Source organism: Pseudorca crassidens, chromosome 8 (genome assembly GCF_039906515.1).
Source record: "Pseudorca crassidens isolate mPseCra1 chromosome 8, mPseCra1.hap1, whole genome shotgun sequence".
Classification (NCBI taxonomy): Eukaryota; Metazoa; Chordata; class Mammalia; order Artiodactyla; family Delphinidae; genus Pseudorca; species Pseudorca crassidens.
In genome coordinates, this window is record NC_090303.1 from 49,999,453 (window position 1) to 50,018,368 (window position 18,916).

The 18,916-nt window shown below is 37.8% G+C and overlaps 1 long non-coding RNA gene across 1 annotated transcript in view; it reads left to right on the forward strand.

The window, feature by feature from the left end:
* The window catches only part of LOC137229054 (uncharacterized), a 206,380-nt gene extending 190,877 nt beyond the window's left edge, over positions 1–15,503 (forward strand). The window contains exon 5 of the long non-coding RNA XR_010945516.1: positions 12,181–15,503. This is a non-coding gene — a long non-coding RNA (uncharacterized lncRNA). The remainder of the gene's footprint in view (positions 1–12,180) is intronic.
* Positions 15,504–18,916: the final 3,413 nt, after the last annotated feature.

An 18,916-nucleotide genomic window follows, 5' to 3' on the forward strand; every position in this document is an offset into this window, starting at 1 on the left:
CAAGAAAAATCAAAAGATAGTACAATGAATAAAATGTAGGACAGGTAGCAAATATTTGAAACTACATAAATAAAAATATAGAATTTAACAAGAAAGAAGGGAAGGAAAGGAGAGAGGACTTTTTGGAGGCAGAATCGGGGTGACTTGGAAAGCACCAAAGGGAGAAGCCAGGAACTCAGAGTTTTCTCCTGATTGTGCCGCAGAGCACCAAGGGGAGGACTACAGCCGTGTGGCTGACAGGGTCTTGGTGCTCCGGCCGGGTGTCAGGCCTGTGCCTCTGAGATGGGAGAGGAAATTCAGGCAATTGGTCCACTAGAGAACTCCCAGCTCCGCGTAATATCAAATGGCGAAAGCTCCCCCAGAGACCTCCATCTCAATGCTAAGACCCAGGTCCACTCAACGACCAGCAAGCTACAGGGCTGGACACCCTATACCAAACAACTAGGAAAACAGGAACACAACCCCACCCATTCGTAGAGAGGCTGCCTAAAATCATAATAAGGTCACAGACACCTCAAAACACACCACAGGATGCAGTCCTGCCCACCAGAAAGACAAGATCCAGCCCTATGCACTAGAACACAGGCACTAGTCCCCTCTACCAGGAAGCCTGCACAATCCACTGAACCAACCTTAGCCACTGGGGGCAGACACCAAAATCGACGGGAACTAAAACCTGCAGCCTGCGAAAAGGAGACCCCAAACACAGTAAGTTAAGCAAAATGAGAAGACAGAGAAACACACAGAGGATGAAGGAGCAATGCAAAAATCAACCAGACCAAACAAATGAAGAGAAAATAGGCAGTCTACCTGAAAAATAATTCAGAGTAATGATAGTAAAGATGATCCCAAATCTTGGAAATAGAATGGAGAAAATACAAGAAACGTTTAACAAGGACCTAGAAGAACTAAAGAGCAAACAAACAATGATGAACAATACAATAAGTGAAATTAAAAATTCTCTAGAAGGAATCAATAGCAGAATAACTGATGCAGAAGAACGTGTAAGTGACCTGGAAGATAAGATAGTGGAAATAACTACCGCAGAGCAGAATAAAGAAAAAAGAATGAAAAGAATTGAGGACAGTCTCAGAGAGCTCTGGGACAACATTAAATGCACCAACATTCGAATTATAGGGGTCCCAGAAGAAAAAGAGAAAAAGAAAATATTTAAGGAGATTATAGTTGAAAACTTCCCTAATATGGGAAAGGAAATGGTCAATCAAGTCCAGAAAGCACAGAGAGTCCCATACAGGATAAAGCCAAGGAGAAACACACCAAGGCATATTAATCAAACTATCAAAAATTAAATACAAAGTATTAAAAGCAGCAAGGGAAAAACAACAAATAACATACAAGGGAATCCCCATAAGTTTAACAGCTGATCTTTCAGCAGAAATTCTGCAAGCCAGAAGGGAGTGGCAGGACATATTTAAAGTGATGAAAGAGAAAAACCTACAACCAAGATTACTCTACCCAGCAAGGATCTCACTCAGATTCGACAAAAGCTAAGAGAATTCAGCACCACCAAACGAGCTTTACAACAAATACTAAAGGAACTTCTCTAGGCAGGAAACACAAGAGAAAGAAAAGACCTATAATAACAAACCGGAAGCAATTAAGAAAATGGTAATAGGAACCTACATATTGATAACTACCTTAAATGTAAATGGATTAAATGCTCCAACCAAAAGACATAGACTAGCTGAATGGATACTAAAACAAGATATATATGCTGTCTACAAGAGACCCACTACATGCTGTCAACAAGAGACCTAGTTCACACATAGGGACACAGACTAAAAGCGAGGGGATGGAAAAAGATATTCCATGAAAATGGAAATCAAAAGAAAGCTGGAGTAGCAATTCTCATATCAGACAAAACAGACTTTAAAACAAAGACCATTACAAGAGACAAAGAAGGACACTACATAATGATCAAGGGATCAATCCAAGAAGAAGATATAACAATTGTAAATATTTATGCATCCAACATAGGAGCACCTCAATACATAAGGCAAATGCTAACAGCCATAAAAGGGGAAATCGACAGTAACACAATCATAGTAGGGGAATTTAACACCCCACTTTCACCAATGGACAGATCATCCAAAATGAAAATAAATAAGGAAACACAAGCTTTAAATGAGACATTAAACAAGATGGACTTAATTGATATTTATAGGACACTCCATCAAAAAACAACAGAATACACTTTCTTCTCAAGTGCTTTTGGAACATTCTCCAGGACAGATCATATCTTGGGTCACAAATCAAGCCTTGGTAAATATAAGGAAATTGAAATTTTATCAAGTATCTTTTCCGACCGCAATGCTATGAGACTAGATATTAATTACAGGAAAAAATCTGTAAAAAATACAAACACATGGAGACCAAGCAATACACTACTAAATAACCAAGAGATCACTGAAGAAATCAAAGAGGAAATCATAAACTACCTAGAAACAAATGACAATGGAGACACGACAACCCAAAATCTATGGGATGCAGCAAAAGCAGTATTAAGAGGGAAGTTTTTAGCAATACAATCCTACCTCAAGAAACAAGAAACATCTCAAATAAACCACCTCACCTTACACCTAAAGCAATTAGAGAAAGAACAAAAAAACCCCGAAGTTAGCAGAAGGAAAGAAATCATAAAGATCAGATCAGAAATAAATGAAAAGGAAATGAAGGAAACAATAGCAAAGATCAATAAAACTAAAAGCTGGTTCACTGAGAAGATAAACAAAATTGATAAACCATTAGCCAGACTCATCAAGAAACAAAGGGAGAAGACTCAAATCAGTAGAATTAGAAATGAAAAAGGAGAAGTAACTAATGACACTGCAGAAATACAAAGGATCATGAGAGATTACTACAAGCAACTCTATGCCAATAAAATGGACAACCTGGAGGAAATAGAGGAAATGGGCAAATTCTTAGAAAAGCACAACCTTCCGAGACTGAACCAGGAAGAAATAGAAAATATAAACAGACCAATCACTAGCACTGAAATTGAGACTGTGATTAAAAATCTTCCCACAAACAAAAGCCCAGGACCAGATGGTTTCACAGGCAAATTCTATTAAACATTTGAAGAAGAGCTAACACCTATCCTTCTCAAAGTCTTCCAAAATATAGCAGAGGGCGGAACACTCCCAAACTCACTCCACGAGGCCACCATTACCCTGATACCAACACCAGACAAAGATGTCACAAAGAAAGAAAACTACAGGCCAATATTACTGATGGACATAGATGCAACAATCCTCAAAAAAATACTAGCAAACAGAATCCAACAGCACATTAAAAGATCATATACCATGATCAAGTAGGGTTTATCCCAGGAATGCAAGGATTCTTCAGTATACGTAAATCCAACAATGTGATACACCATATTAACAAATTGAAGGATAAAAACCATATGATCATCTCAATAGATGCAGAAAAAGCTTTTGACAAAATTCAACACCCATTTATGATAAAAGCCCTCCAGAAAGTAGGCATAGAGGGAACTTACCTCAACATAATAAAGGCCATATATGACAAACCCACAGTCAACATCATTCTCAATGGTGAAAAACTGAAACCATTTCCTCTAATATCAGGAACAAGACAAGGTTGCCCACTCTCCCCACTATTATTCAACTTAGTTTTGGAAGTTTTAACCACAGCAATCAGAGAAGAAAAAGAAATAAAAGGAATGCAAATCGGAAAAGAAGTAAAGCTGTCACTGTGTGTAGATGACATGATACTATACACAGAGAATCCTAAAGATGCTACTAGAAAACTACTAGAGATAATCAACGAATTTGGTAAAGTAGCAGGATACAAAATGCACAGAAATCTCTTGCATTCCTCTACAGTAATGATGAAAAATCTGAAAGGGAAATTAAGGAAACATTCCCTTTTACCTTTGCAACAAAAAGAATAAAATACCTAGGAATTAACCTACCTAAGGAGGCAAAAGACCTGTATGCAGAAAACCAAAAGACACCGATGAAAGAAATTAAAGATGATACAAATAGATGGAGAGATATACCATGTTCTTGGATTGGAAGAATCAACATTGTGAAAATGACTCTACTACCCAAAGCAATCTACAGATTCAGTGCAATCCCTATCAAACTACCAAGGGCATTTTTCACAGAACTAGAACAAAAAATTTCACAATTTGTATGGAAAAAAAAAAAAGACCCCGAATAGCCAAAGCAATCTTGAGAAAGAAAAATGGAGCTGGAGGAATCAGGCTCCCAGACTTCAGGCTATACTACAAAGCTACAGTAATCAAGACAGTATGGTACTGGCACAAAAACAGTAATATAGATCAATGGAACAGGATAGAAAGCCCAGAGATAAACCCACTTACATATGGTCACCTTATCTTTGATAAAGGAGGCAAAAATATACAATGGAAAAAAGACAGCCCCTTCAATAAGTGGTGCTGGGAAAACTGGACAGCTACAGGTAAAAGAATATCAGAACACTCCCTAACAACATACACAAAAATAAACTCAAAATGGATTAAAGACCTCAATGTAAGGTCAGAGACTATAAAACTGTTAGAGGAAATCATAGGCAGAACACTCTATGACATAAATCACAGCAAGATCCTTTTTGACCCACCTCCTAGAGAAATGGAAATAAAAACAAAAATAAACAAATGGTACCTAATGAAACTTTAAAGCTTTTGCACAGCAAAGGAAACCATAAACAAGATGAAAAGACAACCCTCAGAATGGGAGGAAATATTTGCAAATGAAGCACTGACAAAGGATTAATCTCCAAAATAACAAGCAGCTCATGCAGCTCAATATCAAAAAACAAACAACCCAATCCCAAAATGGGCAGAAGACCTAATAGACATTTCTCCAAAGAAGATATACAGACTGCCAACAAACACATGAAAAGATGCTCAACATCACTAATCATTAGAGAAATGCAACTCAAAACTACAATGAGGTATTACCTCATACCAGTCAGAATGGCCATGATCAAACAGTCTACAGACAATAAATGCTGGAAAGGGTGTGGAGAAAAGGGAACACTCTTGCACTGTTGGTGGGAGTGTAAATTGATACAGCCACTATGGAGAACAGTATGGAGGTTCCTTAAAAAACTACAAACAGAACTACCAAAAGACCCAGCAATCCCACTACTGGGCATATACCCTGAGAACACCATAATTCAAAAAGACTCATGTACCACAATGTTCATTGCAGCTCTATTTACAATAGCCAGGACATGGAAGCAACCTAAGTGTCCATCGACACATGAATGGATAAAGAAGATGTGGCACATATATATATGTGGAATATTACTCAGCCATAAAAAGAAATGAAATTGAGTTATTTGTAGTGAGGTGGATGGACCTAGAGTCTATCATACAGAATGAAGTAAGTCAGAAAGAGAAAAACAAATACCATATGCTAACACATATATATGGATACTAAAAAAAAAAAAAAAAATGGTTCTGAAGAACTTAGGGGCAGGACAGGAATAAAGATGCAGACCTAGAGAATGGACTTGAGGGGAGGGGGAAGGGTAAACTGGGATGAAGTGAGAGAGTGGCATGGACATATATACACTACCAAATGTAAAATAGCTAGCTAGTGGGAAGCAGCCACATAGCACAGGGAGATCAGCTCGGTGCTTTGTGTCCTAGAGGGGTGGGAGGGAGACATAAGAGGGAGGAGATATGGGGATGTATGTATATGTATAGCTGATTCACTCTGTTATAAAGAAGAAAGTAACACACCATTGTAAAGCAATTATACTCCAATAAAGATGCTAAAAAAAAATAAAGGATGATTTTATGCAGAAAAAAAATGAATGAATGAAATGAAAAATAAATAAATGAATAAATAAAAATATAAGGATTTGTTATTAGGCAATAATACCCCTAATAATTGTTTGGTGACTCAGAATTTCATCATCAAATTCATAAGATCAAGGCAAACTTTCCATTCTCATTTGCTTTTGGATCATTTGCACTTCCCTTCATGTGGTTCCTTCTACTTTCTAAATTTCTCCAGCAAAGAAATTTTAAAAGTATATTAATCTTTTAAATATATTATTCATTTCTATCTAAGTGAAAGGGAAACAGAAACAGGGAGGACATCAAATTAAGAATACAAAAGAGACACAGTTGGCAAAGGAGGATGCTGATTAATAAGAAAAATAAACTTAGATCTGATTACAAATTAGAGAGCAATCCAGATGTTCACTGATGTGAATTTGATGGTATCATTTATTTAGTAATTATGTTATGAGAGGTACTGAGTGTCAGATACTAGGAGCTGAAGATAGCTCACACTCAAGCGTGCATGTCAGAGCTCAGAGCTGGGGGATACACCATGGTGGTTGTATGTTAGATATTGTCATGTAACAAATTACCCCCAAACTTAGTGGCTTTAAACAGCTATCATACCTTCCCTCCTCAAGAGTCATCAGGATGGCTGCGTTGTTTCGCTAGGCATTGGCACTTGATCACGTCAGCTTCCCATCATCAGGGTGGCTTTGCTGATTTGGGGTAGACTTTTTCTGGGACCTGATGGGACAACTGAGCTCACTTGGCTCTACTCCATGTGGCTTCTCATCTTCCAGCAGGCTAGCCTGTTCTTGTTGAGAACAAGAGAGCATCATGAGATGCTGAGGGAAGGGGAGCAATAGAGATAACCAACGTGTCCGTGTCCTCTTGGGGCTAAGCTTAAAGCTGGCATTCTCTGCATTTTCTTCCACAATCTACTGGCAGAAACAGGTCAAGGGGACAGTCAAGTCAAATCAGAGGGTAGAGAGATAGACTCCACCACATGAAGGAAGGGACTGCAAAATCACATGGAAAAGAAGGTGCACAGAAGAAAGGGTGAAGAACTGGGGCCACACAATGGCTTTACTTGGGGACAGGAAAGAACATAAGGGAAGTGGTATTTGGCTTCAAACTACCTCAACTAAGAAAATGCAATTTGCCAAGTAAGAAAGGTAAAGGATGCAAAGCACATAGAGATCTTACGCACCATTCAGGCAGCAGTGTCTTCGGGATCATAAAGAGAAGCCGTATCAGGTATCAGTAACCTAGGTAAACAGCAGCCAGCTCTGAGGCACCTGAGAAGGCAGGTAGTGCTAAATCCTAGTGCTAAGCTCTACCTTTAGAGTCATCTATGACGAGCAGGGGGCTGAGCCGGCTGGTAGAGAGTGGAGGTGGCAGTTCTCAGTAAACTATGTTTTATTACAGGAAAGTTTTGGCTTACTTGAAGGACTGTGGATACCTAGAGTTGATCTCTTCTAGAAAACCCCATAATTTCAAAGCCACATTTTTATTTGACTCTAGTCAGTTCGTGCTTCCCACCTGATGAAATCCCCTTGGTTTCCTCCACTACATATAGAATGATTCGTTGTTGTGTTTTCAGCATAGGTACATCTGTCTGAGAGCAAATATTCAATAGCAAAACGAAATGAGAGCCAGATTCATTCTCCTCCGATTACATTATGACACAGGAGGACACCCACCAGTAGTTTTATTCATTACTGGATATTAAAATCAAAGGCCTTTAATATGCAGCAACAGTGTTGTCCAAATTAAAGCCCATCTGTGCATCCTTGTAGAAGTTTTCATAGCATAATGCACAGGCAATTTTAATAAACCTATTATTTTTTCAGTCTGCCCCAAAGGACTGACTGAAACTTCAGCATTATCTTAATGCCTCTTGAAAGCTCTTTTCTCAATCTAGATCTTTTAAAACTAGACCGGCTGACCATGGGCAATGCAGTCACCAGTTGTAAAGAGCCACCTACTGCTCTAATGCAGCCCAGCAGGTTTGTCCCCAAGACACAGACCCCTTTTCTCCCTCCTGTCTGCCTCAACCACATTTCTAAGAGCTCCATCAGCTTTTACATTTTTCTGATCAAAACCTGAGTAAGGTACCAGTAACTCTGGCCTCAGAAATGCCGCCTTTTTCATCCATGTTTCCTTCTCTTGTCATAAATATTAGTGGCAGAAAATTTAGAAATGGGAAACATAATCTGAATGGACTTCCAATGTGTGTCAGATTCTTAAAGAAACTTCAGGGGTAACAAAACTCTGCTGCTATAGCTGCACTTCAGTTGCTTTAAATTATAAGATTTAGAGAGCTGTTCAATTCCTTCCTCTGTCCACTTACCAACTTTCTTTTAGTATCAAGTCCCATCTCAAATGCCAAAATAGTCTCTGACATTCTTTCATGGTTGAGGGGAGGAAGCAAGAGATCTTAATAGAATATGGGTTCCAGAAGAGGCAGACAAATCTGGGTTTGAGCTTTTGAGAAGTTATTTAAACTTCTCTAAGCCTTGTTTTCTTCATATTCAAGTATAATTTAAAATGGTATCTACTTCCTAAGATTGTTTTGAGAATTAAGTGAGACAGGACATGTCCCATTACACATTCAGCATTCAGTACACGTGAAAAATTGCTATTATTACTGTAGAATAATAACTCACTCAGTCTTAAGATCTGTCTTAAAAATAAATAGAATGTGACACTACCTAGACTTACTATAGCTCTATTAGTCAAATACTGTTACAAGCACTTTCAATATATTATCTCATCTAATACAAGTGGTTTCTACGTATTAACTCATTTAATACTCACAACAGTGCCACAAGTGACATACTTTTATTATTGTGTCTTACACATAAGGACACTATGGCACAAGAAGCTATATGACTCAGCTGAGGTCACACGACTAGAAAGTTGCAGATCAGGACTCTAAACCCAAGCTGTCTGGTTCCAGAGGCTATACTTCCAACTATGATATTATGCGACTTCTGGAGAGAAACTGTCCTTTTGGAAAGGAGGATGCTATAGTTATCATACATTTCTCCAGTGGTTACATAGCTCTAATTAGATGTATGGCTTGTTGACTGAGTTAGGTGTTTCAAAATATTTTCCTTCCTCCTTTAGAATATAAAATCCTCTGGGGCAGCAGCAACGCATATTGTTTTCCTTGTGCTGTAGCATAATGTTCTGTAAGCTGCAGGTCCACAGCAGGTCTTATTGTCTGGCTTTCTCTGGCGCTCATTTTCCCAAAGGCCTTCTAGGAACTATAAGTGGGTCCCAGGGGCTGAGAGTTAAAAAGGTCCCGAGGTTGGGCCTCTCCTCTCCCACCCCCTTGCAAAATTCTCATTAACAGTTCTCAGGCAGCTAAGCCCTTGTCCATGTGAAGGAATCCCAGATTCCTGGAGAACAGCACACATTTCTGGAAACCTATGAAATGATGGTGCCCACAGCTGCCAGCCTCCTGCTTGGTGGTGAGCCCAGCACTGCCCAGAGCTCCACTTGCCACGGCCTATAGGTTCCCTGGACCACGGCCCAGATGCCTGTGAAAGCTGACAGGTGAGAACCAACCCAAAGGGAAGCCAAAGAGAGCTCAAAGGAAATACTGAACAGTCTTTTTTGATCACCAGAATACTTTTCATTCGAAGATTTTTAGAAATGTTTAAAAATTAGACTTTGTAGGCAAAATGTTGCCCTTAATGGAAGATTAGGGACATTACAGGAGGCTACAATAATGTACACTATTTTAATGGTTAAAAGGTTTAACATGAAAACAAATACCCTGCTATTTACTATCCCAATAACTCTACATAAAATAAAACTCATGATATAAAAGAAATTGAATGTATCAAATCTTTCCCAGTTTGGACTTTTCCTTATAACACATTGCATGTATGAAGTGGAATCTATTCAGCATTTGAGTTACATGCTGGTATTTAAAGCCTGTTTGGCCCTCCTGCTTAGCAGTCAGGGAAGGTGGGTTCAGATCCAAGCTCCATTTCTAAGTAGTTGTGTGACACTGCAAAAGTTATTTAGCTCTCTCTTAACCTCAGTGTTTTTCATCTGTAAAATGGGGATAGTGATATTTCTACCTCTTAGGATTATTTTGAGAATTAAATCCAAAATGACATACAAAGAACCTAGCACTTAGCAGTTACTCAATTAAAGCATATTATTATTGATATAAATATAGACTGATACATAGATTCTGGTCATTCACTAGAATCTAAACACCATGAAGACAGAGACTTCGTTCCATTCACTGATATACCAGCATGTAGAACAGTGCCAGGCACACATTAGGAGTTCAGAAACTGGTCAAGTGTTTGAAACAATTTGAGAAAATTTACAGCAGGTTTGTAGTGAAGACTGAATCCTATTCTATGTTAGCGGAAGAGGGGCAAAGCTTCCATGTACAGTTGTATATTAGTACTACCTTAGAACTAATTTTAGTTCACATCACCTGTTAATCTTGTCTTTTATCTCTTTTTCCTTTTCTTCCTCACTCTCTCTTTCTGGCTTTCCTTTGCATTTCTTATCGATCCAGGGTGTATAAACTATCAGCCCTTATCCTCCCATAGGGATGGTGATCCATTTTGTCTAGTTGACTCTCTTTACAGATGTTAATGTCACAAACCTCTGGGTTAAAAGGAAACTGACTCTCTTTCTATGTAGAAATTTTAGCTTAGTCAGTGGGAAAAGGCAGCTTTTCTCTTCCAGCTATGATCTTTGAGTCACAGGTATACAAGAGGAGAGTTTGAAATAGAATGTGGACATCTCAACAACGCAAACTTATTCTCCAAAAGGAATTGCATACCTCCCCCAGGAAGTGTAAGAGATATTTTTACAGCTCAGTCTCAACTCACGGTTATGATACAAACATCAGCACATCTGATTTTTAAGAAACTAGAAAGAGAGAGAGAGATTGGTATCAATGCAGAAGTTTTATAAACCCAGAAGATTGAATTCGTGGGTATGTGGTCACATATTATTGAAAGTTAGCAATAACTGTACAAGAAGATCACACATGTTTGATTTAGGGAGGGTCTGGAGTAGTCCTCATGATCTGAACCTAAATCTGAGCCTGATTTCTTAATTAATGGAAGTGAACAGAATCTTCAAGTTAACTGGCTGTTCTGGCTCCATGAGAATCTCTTAATCCAGTGCTTCAGGACACCATCATATCCTTACTCATATTAATTCATATGAATATTCATACTCATTCTTCACTCTAGGCCGGAACCTAAGGGGAAAGACAGCCAAGAAGACCTGGTCTTTACCCTGAAGGTGATTACACTCTGATGTATCACAAGCCTAACATGCATCTGGTGATTAGAGAAGAGCTAAGTGAGAAGCATTGGATTCTAAGGGTGAAACAATCACACAGAGAGCTTTGTGGGCTAAGCAGTAGGAGGAGAGTTTATGGACAAAATACAACTTGAATTAGGACTTGATGATGGCTAGGACTGAGAAAACAATGGGAAAGAGGGGACACAACCGCAGTAGTGGGAATACCATAAGGAAATAAGTCCCAGAACAGTGGGGGAGGCGGAGAGTGGTGGGAAACAAGACTGAAGGAGAGTTTCAACTTGAACACGATAGACACGGGGTTGAGGTCTCTTAGGGGTTTTTCAGCAAGGAAATAATATGTTAAAAGTGTTCTTTATTCAACAACTAGCACCACTTTTGGCAAGAGATTTTGCCTGGTGCTGTGAGGAAAAGACGAATGAGTCCAACTCTTTGCTCTAGAAAGGTTTAGCATTCATCAGAATCTGACTAGGAAGTCTTGTGTTAGAATGATGTATTTGAATGGCTATATGTGTTTTTCTTTTAATTTTTATTTTATACTGGAGTATAGTTGATTTACGATGTTATGTTAGTTTTAGGTGTACAGCAAACTGATTCAGTTATACATATACATATATCTATTCTTTTTCAGATTCTTTTCCCATATAGGTTATTACAGAATATTGAGTAGAGTTCCCTGTGCTACACAGTAGGTCCTTGTTGGTTATCTATTTTATATATAGTAGTGTGTATTTGTTAATCCCAAACTCTTAAATATGTGTTTTAAAATGTCCATTTCAGCAATGTTTGGAGGAAAGTTTATTATTAAGTTAAATGTAAACCCTCTTAAAGCCTTCATTAAAAATTCTTCTTCTCTCTTGGTTCAAATCCACTTAAGACTCGATTGTAGAACTGATTGGCACAAAAATATCTGTGGTTCAGAAAAAAGTCTCCAAAGACTGACATTTAATTTTGTCCAGTATCAGAGTTCAAGATATGGATTCTGAGGGCAGATATAATTTCTGGACTTAGATCCTCTTAGCCTAATAGCTCTTTCTTTCTTTTTTTTTTTTTTATAGGAGTTCAAGATGCTCATTCCGATTCTGGCTATGACCTGCCAGGATCTCTTACCCAAAGCGGATACTAACATCTGTTGTTTTCACTTGGGATGCCTCAGATTTTACAAGCCATATTAATTGTCAAGACTGGACAAGTAACTCACCACGTTTATCTTTTTGCTAGATTCCAAAGTTATGTGGCTGATATTAAAGTGTCAGTTCCTTGACCTTTGGATCCACAGAGGAGCCTCAGAGGACATTCCCAGCATTTGAGAGCAAGCTGTGAAAACTTGGTACTGGAAAGAAACGTTACTTGCAGTTTAATAGTCTTTGGGGTTAGTGTGGTACTGTTTTAAAAAGTACTTTGTGTTCTTGGAGATTTAGTTGAACAAATTTAGAGCACAGTGTAAGTTAATGTCATTATTCCTTAGAATTACTGAATTTTTAGTGATAAGAGGTTTGAAAATAAGTTATTTTCCTTGTGATTCTATATTATTGGACTCCTTAGGTATATATACTTGGGAAAGTGCCCTTAGAAGTGCTCTTTGATCTGCTGCAGAGAACCCTGTTTTCTCAAGAATGCCTAGGACTCTGGAGAGTATTATTCTAGGGACATCTTGATGAATAGGAAAACATTTTTACATCCCTCAAACTTGAACTAATTAAAATGAACACAGTTGTGGCTGGGTAAAAGGCAAATGAAATTTTAAATAGTGATTAACAAAATCTATATTCCAGGGTAAGAAATGAGTATGGTCAAGGAAATGAGGCTTATCAAGTCTTTCCACTTGCCTCACAAATCTTCTGTGAATTAATAATCACTGACATTTTTATGAAACAATGTCATTCTCAGCACAAGTCCCCGCTTTCTGTATTATGACCACCTTTATAAAGGCTTACCTCAAAGTGAGAGGAATTAAAAAGAAGTCTTCACAGAACTCTTCAAACAATTACCAGAGGAGCAGCAGAGGGAAACAAGGGCTCAACTTATTCTGTCCTGAAATATTCTGTCAATTGACATAAAAGTAATATGAGTACATTGAGAAGAGAATATAAATGCCATATAATTACAGAGAACCCAAACTAGATGAATTATCAGGGAAGACTCTGAACTGGAGAAACAGGCTCTGTGACAGTCATTACCTTTTAAAAGTCTCTTATTAGATTAAGGTATCACAATTTGAGTTTTCTACGTCCACTAAGGCCCAGTAAAAACCCATGAAAATAGAACAATGTAAAACTTATTTGTTCATTAGTATAAAAGCAATTTGAAGCAAAAGTACATCTCTGCTACATTTCATTTTCTAAGAAAGAATGATAAACTTGCATTTGAAGTTTGAAACTCTTTTAGCAATCAAGAGGAACTTTTCTATGGTTAAAGATTCTTTATTAATCACAGTGAATTACACCTTCAACATTATCTTCAGTCTCTTCCTAAATTAGTTTAACCTACTTAGAGAGTCTTTTAGGATGTCAATGATAAAGCAAATTCTTGAGACTAAAAACATAGGGTCTTCCTCCAATGACTTCACTTCTCCATATATACATAAGAGATGTTCCATCTGATACCCTTGGTTCCAAAAAGAGAAACTTGAACATCAAAGCAAGTAAAGCAATTGCCTGCTGATATATTATGAGTGGTGGTAATTATACAAGTAGTAATAGTAAAATGAGTGAATGATAAAAATTGAAGAGTCTCCCAACACCTCTGATAGTGCTTATGAAAATAATCATAATGTACAGTGTTTTGGGGCAAATTTATAGTTTTTTCTAAACTAGCACCTATCAATTTTTTTTATACTCAGAACACTCTTTGAGGTATGAAAGTCACATGCCATTCCATGAGTTCAGCAGATTAATACATTTAGGCCAAGAGAAATAAAATGACTGGTTAAGATCATGGATTTAACAGCAATCAGGATGACAATCCTGGTGTTCCTGGCTCTGAGTCAGAATTCTTTCTATAATAACAGACAGGTGTTATGTCTATCATCTACCATCACAGCTCTACCCACATCTTTATCTCCAAAGAGGAAGTGCTGGTGGCACTATGGCAGCATGTACCTCCATAAGCATGTATAAATAAAAACCCATGTGCCCAGATCCCTTCTTTGAAGAAGCTTGGTGAGCATTGACTGTTTTCTCTTGTTTCTTTTCCCTGAGAACTGTGCCATGGGTCTACCTTTAATAGAGCTACACTCTTATGTGGAATGGATACAAATATTGGCAAACCATATATCTGATAAGGGGTTAATATCTAAAATATATAAGAAACTCAAACATGTCAGTGGCAAACATCAACAATAAACGAACAACAAGAAACACCTCATTAAAAAATGGGCTAAGGATCCGAATAGACAATTCTCAAAAGAAGACATACAAATGGCCAATAGGTATATGAAGATATGCTCAACAACACTCACTAATCATCAGGGAATGCAAACAACACTCACTAATCATCAAAACCACAATGAGGTATCATCTCATACCTATTAGAATGGCTATTATCAAAAAGACAAAAGATAACAAGCATTGGTAAGAATGTGGAGAAAAGAAAATCTTTGTACATTGTTGGTGAGAACGCAAATTAGTACAGCCTTATTGAAAACAATATGGTGGTTCCTCAAGAAATTAAAAAGAGAACTACCATATAATCTCACAATCCCACTTCTGAGTATATATCCAAAGGAAATGAAATCAGGATCTTGAAGAGATATCTGCACTCCCATGTTCATTTCATCATTATTCAAGATATGGAAACAACCTAAGTATCCATCAACAGATGAATGGATTTAAAAAGTGATATATATATATGATATTCCATGTACATATGGAATGAAATATTATTCAACCTTAAAAAAGAAGGAAATCCTGGTATATGTGACAATATGGATGAATCTTGAAGACATTATGATAAGTGAAATAAGCCAGACACAGAAAGACAAATACCCCATGATCTCACTTATAAGTGAGATCTAAAAAAATCAAGCTCATAAAAGCAGAGAGTAGAATGGTGGTTGCCAAGGGCTGTGGGTCGGAAAATGAGATGTTGGTAAGAGAGTACAAAGGTTATTACGCAGGATGAATAAGTTCTGAAGATGTAATGTACAACTTGGTGACTACAGCCAATAATACCATATTGTACACTTGAAAGTTGCCAAGAGAGTTGAGCTTAAGTGTTTTTACCACACACACAAAAATTGTAACTATGTGAGGTGACAGATACATTAATTAGCTTGGTTGTTGTAATCATTTCATAATGTTCATGTATTATCAAAACATCATTTTGTACACAATTTTTATTTGTCAAGTATACTCAATAAAGCTGGGGGGAAAAAGAACAACTGCCTGCCTTCTGTTTCATTCTTTTGAGCATTTAGCAGAGTTTGTGCAAAAAAATCTGCTGGAATCACCAAAGGTTCCACAGCAAATCAGAAAATCCTATGGATTATGTTAACAAGTTGGTATTTCTAACATCTGAAACCATGATTACTGCCTCCTAAGGATAATACAGGACTGATGCCCATAAAGATGAAGCTGATACAGGATAGACAAGTAAAAGTGGACAAAATATGTTAATATAAATATGTTTCGTGAAAAAGGCATCTATCAAAACAGGGGGACTGAGAAGTTTGCTTTCCGCTGAGTTTCTAACACCTTTATATTACAGTTAAACATGTATGCAAAGTGTTAGTGTTTAAGGTGGATCTCAGGTTATTGTGGCAAGATGCCCTGTTTTATTTGCTTGCAGATACATTAGGCATACAAACAAGAAAGATGTTATTTTGCGGCAAATAGGAAAATTTTAAGAACACTACAGATCATGTAAATTATGGTCAATTACCTGTTAATTATTTTTTCCAACACTCACAGTGCTAACAGCTGTACATTATATATGAACTGGGCACTCAATAAAGATGTGTGGGGTGGATGAGAAAGCGAATAAGCTCAGGGACTGTCCGGAAGAGTGATGTACTTAAAACAAACAGATCAAAATGGGGGAACCAAAGGGAATAAATAGGGAATGATAGATATGATATGAAAAGGAGCACTGCAGCAGAGCAAGGACAGATATTCCCCATAAAGAAAAACCATTCACCCCGCAGCTGGTGTTGGAGGGGATTTTCCACTGGGGGAGCTTTTAAAATAATGGCATGGCCAAGGATTCCCCATGCCTAATTCAATGCCTGACATATGCTAAATGCTTACTTGACTCCAAATCTCTAACAGTGAAAGCATAAGATGCTTAATAAATATTTGTTCAATAAGTGAATTGCTCTTTAGTAGGTTGCATCACTGCCACATTGGTCCTAACTGCATTTTCAGAATTATACCATTTCCAGGAAGAAGGTAGCCTGTGCCTGACCCTTCAGCCATGCCGTGGTGAAACCTCTGAGAAGTTCTGGCATGGTGGGCTGGCCTGCACAATGTAGGATCTCTTCAATCATCATTCCCTCAGGAATTCGTTCGAAAGTAGCGTTTGCTCCAAGCGACCTTCCCTTATCTAATCATTAAATGATCATAGTTGACCACTATTGAAAAATCACTCCATGTCAGCCTCTGGTCTACACATCCTGCACATTGAACACCAGGCTCCACCCTAGCCCTTGCAACCAGGATCCACAGGTTTCCCAGACTCCCAGGTGATTCATATGTACATTGAAGTTTGAGGAGCACTGCATTAGTTCGTATAATTCTTCCAACAGCCCTGTGAAGTGGAAAGGTTGTTCCCTTTACTTTAAAGAGGAGGAAACAGAGGCCTTGAGAAGCTGAGTTACATACACAAGGAGATATAGCTTGAAAGGATCAGAGCCAAGATTCAGACCCAGCAAGGCTGGCATGGTACTGAAAATCTAAACCATAATACTATTTTTGTGTGTGTGTGATAGCACTGCCAACAGCAGGGATCCCAAATCTCTAACAAAGTACAATAAAATGAACCATTAAACCTTTGAACACTGGAACGTTAAAGGAAACCTAACGGTTTCCACCAAGTAGCAGAAAGGACATAGGCTTTGGAACCAGACAGATCTGGATTTTGCGCCTTATTCCTGGCCTGACCTTGTACTAGTCATTTATTTTATTAGTTTCCTTATCTGTCAAATTGGGTTTTAATCTGCCAGATCGTTGTAAGAATTGAAGATAATATTCTCAATTTATCTTGAAAGGTATCTGAAACCAAGAATGCCCAGTAAGTGGTCATTCTAATGAGAGGGATCTGCAATTTTATGTTTGGTATAAGTAGCCTGAAACAGTTATTTGAACTAGAATACTTACAACACCTTGAGCAAATATCCAAACAACACCTACACTTATTTTCCCCTTTAACTAAAAGAAAAACTATTTTAAAAATTTTCAGCAGCTTTGATAAAGATGTTAACAGTCATTTTGAAGGACAGGTTGGGTACAATAACAAGCTAGTCATTTTGGCAGGAGTAGGTCAAGTACAACAAAGGACTGAAGGTTTCTATTGAATTCCCAGAGGAACTACTGAACTCTGGTCAAGAACTCGGGTCACAAGATGGACCCGATCCTCAGGTCTTACCTTCTCTTCCTCTTACCTTCTCTTCCTAGTAACCGTTGAACAAGGATGACTTACAGTTATAATATTGTAGCCAGATCCAGAATCATTCTGGGACATCACCAATATTGATTCAATACCTGAATGACAAATAGGAAAGAACATATGCAACTTCACTGGAATTTTAGAGAGGTAGAAGGCAGAGCAAACTTGTCCTTCTTTCCATTTTGGTCTCTGATTTCATCAGAAAAGATGTTAAATGTAGCCACTGAACTTTGAATTTTCAAATTTTGGTTATAAACTATTGCTTTATTTGCTTATGGTGATTATAATTGAAACGGTAATGTAGGGTCCTAGCTCAGAGCATAGAGTCACCTCTTCTCTGTCGTTTGTGGAGATTCACTGTCACGCTGGCTATTGGGGAAGGACAGAAAAACAAGCTCCTAGCGCCTAAGGGAAGGAATTCTTAGCCCTTAATTCACTTTTCAAAGCCCAGGCAGAATGTTAAGGTAATTGGCCCAATCTAAAGCATATAATCTATTTTTCTTTATCTCCCAACTATTTCCCAGTACCATTAGGTTCTTATGTCAAGGTTTTCTGAGAAATAAAGCAATTACATTAATGTTGTCAATCACTGCTGCCAGGCTGATCAATAAAAACAATGTTAATCTTACTAATTAATTGCTAGCAATCACCTAACTAACTTGAAGAAACTATTAGTTGCACAAAACTGAAAAAGGAAATGCTCTAAGTGATTCTTATAATATGCTATTTAAAAAACAAAAGATTTCAATTCCTCTCTAAAATACAATCTTTCAGCTCTAAAGTGAAAAACAGTAGCCTCTTCTATTTGGTTTTTGATGAGAGTATATATTTTTATTGCAATTATCATTCAAGGCTGCTGACAGCAAGTATAGCTGGAATGTTCACTACAGATGTGCTATTTGTGTAAAAGTTATCTGAATAATTTTGGTCTGACAGAGCCGGGCAAAGGTAACCCCTTCTCAGGCCCCATTATGGTTGCATAGTCACCAGGGTCATCCTGATTTAGGGGCTTCTGGTTTAACAATAGCCAAAGGGGCTTCTTTGCTTGGGTTTTTTTGGAAACAAAGGAATCATTTAAATATTCCTTTAAAAGGTTGGTTTATTGTATTGAGATTATTAAAAATTTAGTTTTGCTCTAAGAGCAGGTTAAAATGTCATGAACGTTTTTACCCAGGTTGAGGCACTACTTGG